This window comes from Rhyacophila brunnea, unplaced genomic scaffold, assembly GCF_057557595.1.
Source record: "Rhyacophila brunnea isolate RB1 unplaced genomic scaffold, BYU_Rbru_1.0 scaffold_144, whole genome shotgun sequence".
Taxonomy (NCBI): Eukaryota; Metazoa; Arthropoda; class Insecta; order Trichoptera; family Rhyacophilidae; genus Rhyacophila; species Rhyacophila brunnea.
The window spans coordinates 401,584-409,589 of NW_028232800.1; the positions used below are offsets into that span (position 1 = coordinate 401,584).

General features: G+C 35.1%; 2 pseudogenes; one reads left to right on the forward strand and one right to left on the reverse strand.

Annotated features, from left to right (window-relative positions):
• Positions 1 to 759: 759 nt before the first annotated feature.
• Positions 760 to 2,295, forward strand: LOC147075473 (uncharacterized; annotated as a pseudogene).
• A 57-nt stretch (positions 2,296 to 2,352) lies between these two features.
• Positions 2,353 to 4,011, reverse strand: LOC147075474 (elongator complex protein 3 pseudogene; annotated as a pseudogene).
• Positions 4,012 to 8,006: the final 3,995 nt, after the last annotated feature.

The window sequence follows — 8,006 nt, forward strand, 5'->3', positions numbered from 1 at the left end:
TTATGCCTAAATGGAAACCAATTCCATGCAAACATCTCGGATGATTCTAGTTTAAATACTGTAGCTCAAGAACGAAATTCAGATCAAATACTTCATAACAAAACAGACGTTAATAATGGTGAAGACAGAATGGCAGCAGATAGTTTGAACAAAAGAAACACTAGTGATGGGAATATATCTGTTTTAAATAATGATAATTTAGAATATTCTGTAAAACAATCTTTTGGATTCAGTGAAAATCTACAAAATAACACCACCGAGCCCAAAGTTTATTCAGAAAAGAAGCCAACAGATTGGGGATTAGAAATGGGAGCTAATTCTGATTTTAGCAATACAAATACGGTTCCAAATTTCCAAAAGATATTTGATAATTCGAAGAATGTTCCAATATTTGAAAATATTTTTGAGATAAAAGAAGAATCAATGTTCAAATTTGATTTAGGACTATTGGAAGAAAATCACAATGAAGGGCCAGAGTTTGAATTTGATTTAGACAATGAGTGACTTTGGTAGTTGATAAATGATAATATATAAAGAAGTGAAACTTTCCAAACGTTGAATGGTAGGCATGGTATTGAAATGTGTAGATTGTATATGCTAACTCTCACTCAGATATACTGTCATTATGAATAAATCCATTCATTTCTTTTTTCTTATCATATTAGCAGCCGCTGATTCGCACTTGTAGGTAGTTTTTTAATTTTCACTAAAATTTTTTAATTTTCACTAAAATTTTTAAATTTTTTCAAAATTTACCCCATGTATTATGGAGATGGTTATAAATCTGATCGTAGAGGTGGATATGGTAATGATAGACGAGGTAGTGGTAGAGGAGGCTATGGTAACAGGAGCTCCAGACCAGTCGATGATATTAAACCCCTTAACGCAAATAACGATCCAATTGATGATTTTACAAAAAATTTTTACGTTCCAACGAACACATTATCTAACGAGGATGCTCAAGCATTACGTGAGGAGTGTAAAATGAAAATTCAGGGAAATGATATATCTCTTCCCGTTGCCGATTTTGTTTCACTCGGATTTCCAACACAAGTTATTGACAAGTTTACACAGATGAAGTTCACAGTCCCTACCCCTATTCAGGCCCAAGGATGGCCTATGGCTCTCAGTGGACGTGATATGGTTGGAATAGCCGATACTGGCTCTGGTAAAACTCTGTCGTTCGTACTACCGGCCTTAATCCATGCAAAGGCTCAGCCTCAACTTCGTGAGGGTGATGGCCCTATTGTTTTAATATTAGCACCTACCAGAGAGTTAGTTTGCCAAATTGAAGTTGTCTGCCATGATTATGCGACGATATTTGGAATGAAGTCCCTCTGTGTCTATGGAGGAGCAAATATTGTTCCACAGAAGAAGGCATTGTCTAAAGGTGTTGAGATATTAGTTGCAACACCTGGTAGGTTGATTGATTTACACAATCAGGGATTCTGCCCATTGGGAAGGGTTACGTTTTTGGTTTTGGATGAAGCAGATCGAATGCTGGACATGGGTTTTGAGCCCCAGCTTAATGATATTATTCCAAAAACCCATAAAAATAGACAAACACTCATGTGGAGTGCCACATGGCCAAAAGAGGTTAGACAACTTGCCAATAACTATGCATCGAGGGATTATATTCAGGTGACAATCGGAGATGGAGAGTTGGCAGTTAACAAGAAGATTAAACAGGCCGTCGAAGTTGTTAGCAGCCATGATAAGCAAGCTAAGTTGCTTTTCTTACTTCAAGACAAAAAGCAGGATAGATGTATTATTTTTTCGAACATGAAAAGTACTTGTGACAAACTGGAATATACACTGCAGGATAAAGGATTCAATGCGGTGGCTATTCATGGAAATAAGTCTCAAGCAGCCAGAGATAACGTAATTGATCAATTTAGGAGTGGGAGAAAGAATATTCTAATTGCAACGGATGTTGCAGCAAGAGGACTTGACATTAAAGATGTTAAGTTGGTGATAAACTATGACTTGCCCAAGGACATTGAAGACTATGTCCATAGAGTAGGAAGAACTGCTAGAGGATCTGCTACTGAGGGGCTTTCGTTTACAATGTTTTCACCCGAAGAAGATTTTGGAAATGCCAGAAAGTTTGTACAACTCTTGAGGAAATCAGAGGTGACGATTCCAAAAGAGTTAGAAGATATTGCAGAAAGAAATTCTAGGGGATCTACGTCCTCAAGATATTCTGGCCGTGGCTACGGTAATAATAGCCGTGGAAGTTATGATGGAAGCCGTAGTGGATATTCCGGAAATCGAAATGGACAAAGACGTTATTAAATTCTATTTAACACTTTTAAGTATTTTATTCAAATCCTAATCATTAATTTATTTTTATTAGTTTAAATACTTTACCATGTATGGTCCTTCAAGTGTATAGCCAAACCTGGAGTAATAGTTTCTGGTTCCAACCCCAGAGATAATGGCCAATTTGGCCGAACAGTGCTCAGTCCTTGCAATTTCTTCGGCTGCCTGAATGAGCATTGCACCAAACCCTTTATGCTGGAATCTCCCCTCCTTATCCTGATCAATCTTAACTGCACTTCCATAGACATGCAACTCTCTAATAATCGATGCATTTTTATTATTGACACACTCGTGGACATCCAGTTCTGGAGTTTGGTCTACTACGTTCTTCAATTCTTTCCTAAACGTATTTCCTGCACATTTTCTTAATCTTAATAGCCCAATCAAGATATCCTGCTTCACATCTTCATAACTCAGAAAGGTTTCCCATCCTTCATTAGCCACATAATCTCTTCTGACCAATTCAACCTCATCAGGACTGACATTTTCATGAATTCCCTTGATACCAACCTCCCTGGTGCGGACATCTCTACAACGGGTGTTGTAGTCTTTCATCCTGGCAAGGGCCAACTCCCTGATATTTCCATGTTCTACACCAGAGCTTACCAATGTCATTGGAATGTCTCTTTGGACCCTGTAAATTCTTGTCCACGGTGGCACATAACTCATGATTTGAGCTATAAAATCAATCAACTCATCAGGAGAGTAATTTCTATACTTTTTTGCCTTCCATAACTCATACAAACCAGTGTCCCTAATTACCAATGTCGGGTAGATTTTTAAACCGTCACTTCTAAACTTTGGATTGTCAAAATATTCTTTAAATTGTGCCAAATCTCTCTTTTTATCAACGTTTGGTAAATTTGGCATCATATGTGCTACGATCTTGTACCCCGCATCTTTAGAAAGGCAAAAACAATCACAGACACTTTGAACAGTGTGTCCGCGGTTTGTATCCCTTGCAACATCTTCATAAACACTCTGTACTCCGATTTCTATACGGGTGCAACCGTAGGACAACATTTTGGTCAGATGGGGCCTCACACAGAAATCTGGCCGAGTTTCGATTGTGATCCCGACACATTTCTGTTTACTCTCTGCTGAAACTGCTATTGCTTCTTCCACACTTGTAGATTTGTGGCCACTGAGTGCATCATGCAAATCAATAATAAACTTGTTTCTATAGGAGTCTGAGAGGGACATAAATGTTCCTCCCATAATTATATACTCTACCTTATCCGTTGAATGGCCTAAGTTCTTCAGCTGAATAAGCCGTTCTCTGGCCTGCTCAAATGGATCATAACGGGCTCTTATTGCTCTCATACTTGTTGGCTCATAACCAGTATAACTCTGCGTAGAATATTCAAAAGAAGAATCTGGACCACCTGGACAATATACACAAATGTTTCCAGTTAGAGCAATGTGGGGGCATCTGTGAGGCTTGCACATGACAGCTACCACAGCCACTCCAGATGCTGTTCTTATCGGCTTTACTCTCAGCTGAGATATTAAATGATCGTATTCGTTTGGAATGCAGCTGATGATGTCCTTGATTCTAGGAATTACACCTAAATTGTTTTCTCTGCATACATCCTTCATAATCTTTGATACATTTATCTTCTTGTTCTGCTTATACAGATCAATGATTCTTTCTGCAATCTCTGTGCAGACAATAATAAAATTAGACATTTATGGGAAAAAACGAACTCATATAAATAAGTTTTACTTAAATTTAAAATTTTCCATAGTGTGCAGCATCAAAATAAACAACTAGAAGCAAAAGAAATTTATTTGTGATTTATAAAATCCCATATATTACAAAAGCAGCACCATTTAAATATTTTAGCCTGCAAAACTCTCTATAGTACTCCATCCTATAGCCAAAGCTAGATGAAATTGTCAAATTGTTGTCCAAAAATCTTTCAGTCAGATTATCCAAATCCCTGTCCGTAATATCCCAGAGATTCCCCACAATTATCTTGTTGTGACTCTCATTTTTGAATTTCTGGAAGACCATTCCATTGAGTTGATAGTTTGGAACATACAACATTTTTACAGAACTACAACCAAAGAGAAATAGTTTAGAAGGCTTTGGTGTACAAATATCAAAGTACTTTTTCCCTGATCCATGGCCAAAGTACATTAGAGTATCATACATACCTAGAGTGGCTTTTTCAGTGTCGTTCAATTCGCGGCCTACAGTTCCATTGGCAATTCCTCGTTTTCCCAAATAGGTTAGGATCCGTAGCCTTGTACGTTCTAGATTACATCCAGGATCAAGAAGATAGAAAATTGAGCTATAGTCTAAAGGTCTTTTGTATACTCCATCGCATAAAAAAGAATCCAAAGTGGGAACAATTGATTGGCTAGGGGAATAGTGGAATAAAAATTCCAACGACAAAACTCTTGAAACAATTTTGTTCTGGAATATGGTTTCAAACGGAAAAGAATTTATGGATCCATCAAGGATCAATATTATTCGATCTTTTAATATTGGAATTTTTTTACGAAATTCTCCTCTCACAGCAGAAACAAGAGCTTCCAATTCCTTATCAAGTTTACTTCTGTTATCCCACCATTCACTTTTATTACCGGCCATTGTCTTTAAAACATCTGTATTTCTGCTCATTATCTCATCATACCTGAGTTTGATTGCATTCCAATCAGAAATTACTTCAATGGAACATTTCAAATTATTGACAAAGAGTTTGCTATTGTGTGTGTACATGGTTAAAATAGAGTAATTCAAATATTTCAATCGGATTTTCTTAAGCATGTGTTGAAATTGTAGCTTAGTTCTAAATTGTGTAAAATTCATAATTTGTGAATAGAAGGCATCGCTATTCAAAATCAACGAAACCAAAAACTTATTCTCAAATATTTTGCACAAAGTTGTATCACTATTCAATGATTCTAGTTTGTCTTCACAGGCATAATCCTCAAAAAATTCTGCTGCACACTGTTGTATTCTGTGGCCGTGTTTTGGACTATTCGTAAAAATCATCCCTGCATCCCTAAAACTAATTATTTGATCAATACTGAGGTTTCTTTTGAGCACATTCAGTCTAATACTGGAAAATACCCCTGGACAATTTCCGAATCGTTCTATGAAAAGCAGGAGATTAAAAAAATGGTTTAAATTTCCACATCTTCGTGTGTATGCATATTTAATCCCCAGTTGTATGTAATATTTTGCTTCAAAATATTCCAATTGAAAAAAATGTATTAGTGATAGTATGTGGTATGTAATTTCGAGGATCAAACCAGATGTAAGAATATCTGTAAAACACTTTTTGGCTATTTTAAGCTTGCCTCTGCAGAGAAAATCAATTCCTGAATTGAAAAGATTTAAACAGTCATTTGCCTTTGAAATAATAATACGATCATAACTGTCAAAATCTCCATTACTAAGACGAGACAAGTGTGGTTTTGCCCTTCTTTTAGTATCTCCTCCGCTAGTTGTGGAGGCTATATAAGATCTACTATTTCCACTACCAAAATTTATTCTCAACTCATTAATAACACGATTCTTAATTTTCCAGAAATTTTTCTTGAATATTTCATATTCATTCCAAATTTGTGGCAAATCAAAGTATTCTGATTCACAAATATCTCTGGGTAGCTTAGTAACAAATGTCTTATACTTTATCTGCACAACTCCACTGCCATTCTCATTCTTTTCACTGTTATGGTCATCACTACATGGTGTTTCAGACTCTGGAACGGATATATGAGTGTTGAAATTGTTTTGGAAACGCTTATTTTGCTCATTCTCAGAGACACAGCACCTATCATACAGTAACTCTCCAAATACTCCTTCAACAATTATTTTAATACTTCCATTTAAGGTTTTATAGATTTGTTTAATATTATGATCAAAGATTCCCAAATGTCTGAACTTTATTACACATATTGCAGCTGCATTTTCTGGATCGACTCTATCCTCAACCAAACTAAATAGGTCTTCTGAATAATACTTATTGCAAATCCTTAAGATTAGCTTGTCCAAATTGATAATTTGAAAATTTCGTAGCAATTTAATTATTTCGGTGGCAAAATTAACCAAGTCATCGTGAGTCCCTCTATTATTTATCAATGCATTATTTTTGCTATGTATGGATTCGGTGGGGTTTTGATGTACCAACTGAACAGAGAAGTCTTTCGAGTGTGACATTACCGAAATAGTGCTAATGGTTTTATTAAGAATACATTCTTTCGATATCTTATCAGTTAAGGCATTCAATATGTTGACACCATAATTAGCCTTTTCTCTATCTGTCTTTAAAATTGTTTTATTTTTAATATCGATTTTGCTCAAAATTTCTTCCTGGATCTTCTTGTCACAAAACATTACTGGGCTATTTTTTAGTAAAAAGAATTCTTTTAGATGTATAAGATTGAGCTGTATTATAAAACGAGCATATTTATCACTGAAGAACTAATAAATCCAAACAGGCATAGCTATTTAAATGCAATTTTATAGTGAATATTATACAATCCCGAGGAATTCCCTTTTTAACAAGTTTATCAGTTATGAAACCTAACATCTATGGTTTAATTAAAAGGGCATAAATATTTGTAATATTTCTATAGTACTGCTTAGTATACATTATAAACCTAATTCTCTTTGCCAAATAAATCTGTTCTTCCAACTAAACAATTGCAAATAATACATTTTTTGGTCCAAATTTTTCAATTTTGCAAATTTTTTAACCAATGAATTTCCCAATTGAGTCAATTACCTACAAGAATGGTCTGTTTTTTGCAACATACAAAACTCTTTTTGGACCGCATTGCAAAATCAACTGTCAAAATATAATTAAAGACTTTAAAATTCTCGATGATGGAAGAATCATGATAATTGGGAACAGAACCATTGAAATATACAAAATAAAACATCTATACGATGATACCTCGAAAGCCTATTGCCCCGATGGTAATTCGACATTAATTCAAACAGTTACACACAATGATTTAATATGTGATGCAATGGATAATCTTGTTTTACTCCATAATGGGAAAATTACAGATTTTGATGGCAACATTCTTTTCAAATATGCCAAGACAACGATAGTTTCTGGAAAATTAATTCCCGGCAAACAAATTGGGTATTTGATAGGCACATTCGATGGTATATTTTACACACCAAATTATAAAGAAGATCCTATTTTTTTCCAGATACATAATGGAAGGGTCTTTGATTGTGGGGTAATAAACAATGCCAATGATATATTCATTACAAAACCCGGCCTCCCTATATTTTATAGTTGTGCAGATGATAGAACTATTAAGCTTGGAAAATATGTTATTCAGGAGTATAGGAACTATTTCACAAAAATTCTTTTCAGTAATTCTAAGGCATATACACTCAACAAAGATGGTGTTTTCAGGATATATCTATTTAAAAATGAAAGTTACAGGGAAGTATACAGCAAGAGTTTTGGGATTGGAAATCTTAGAAGCCTTTGTGTTGAATGGAACTGTATATTCATAGGAACAACAAGTGGGCAATTGTATAGATTGGAACTTGATATTGAAAACCATTCAAATATGGATGAGAGAACATATATGGAAAGCTACGCAATAGCACAGATACACGGAATGCATGCTGATCCATCATACCGATTTGCAGAAATATCCAAATACGTAAAACCATCTAAGATGCTTAATAAAGAAACCAATAC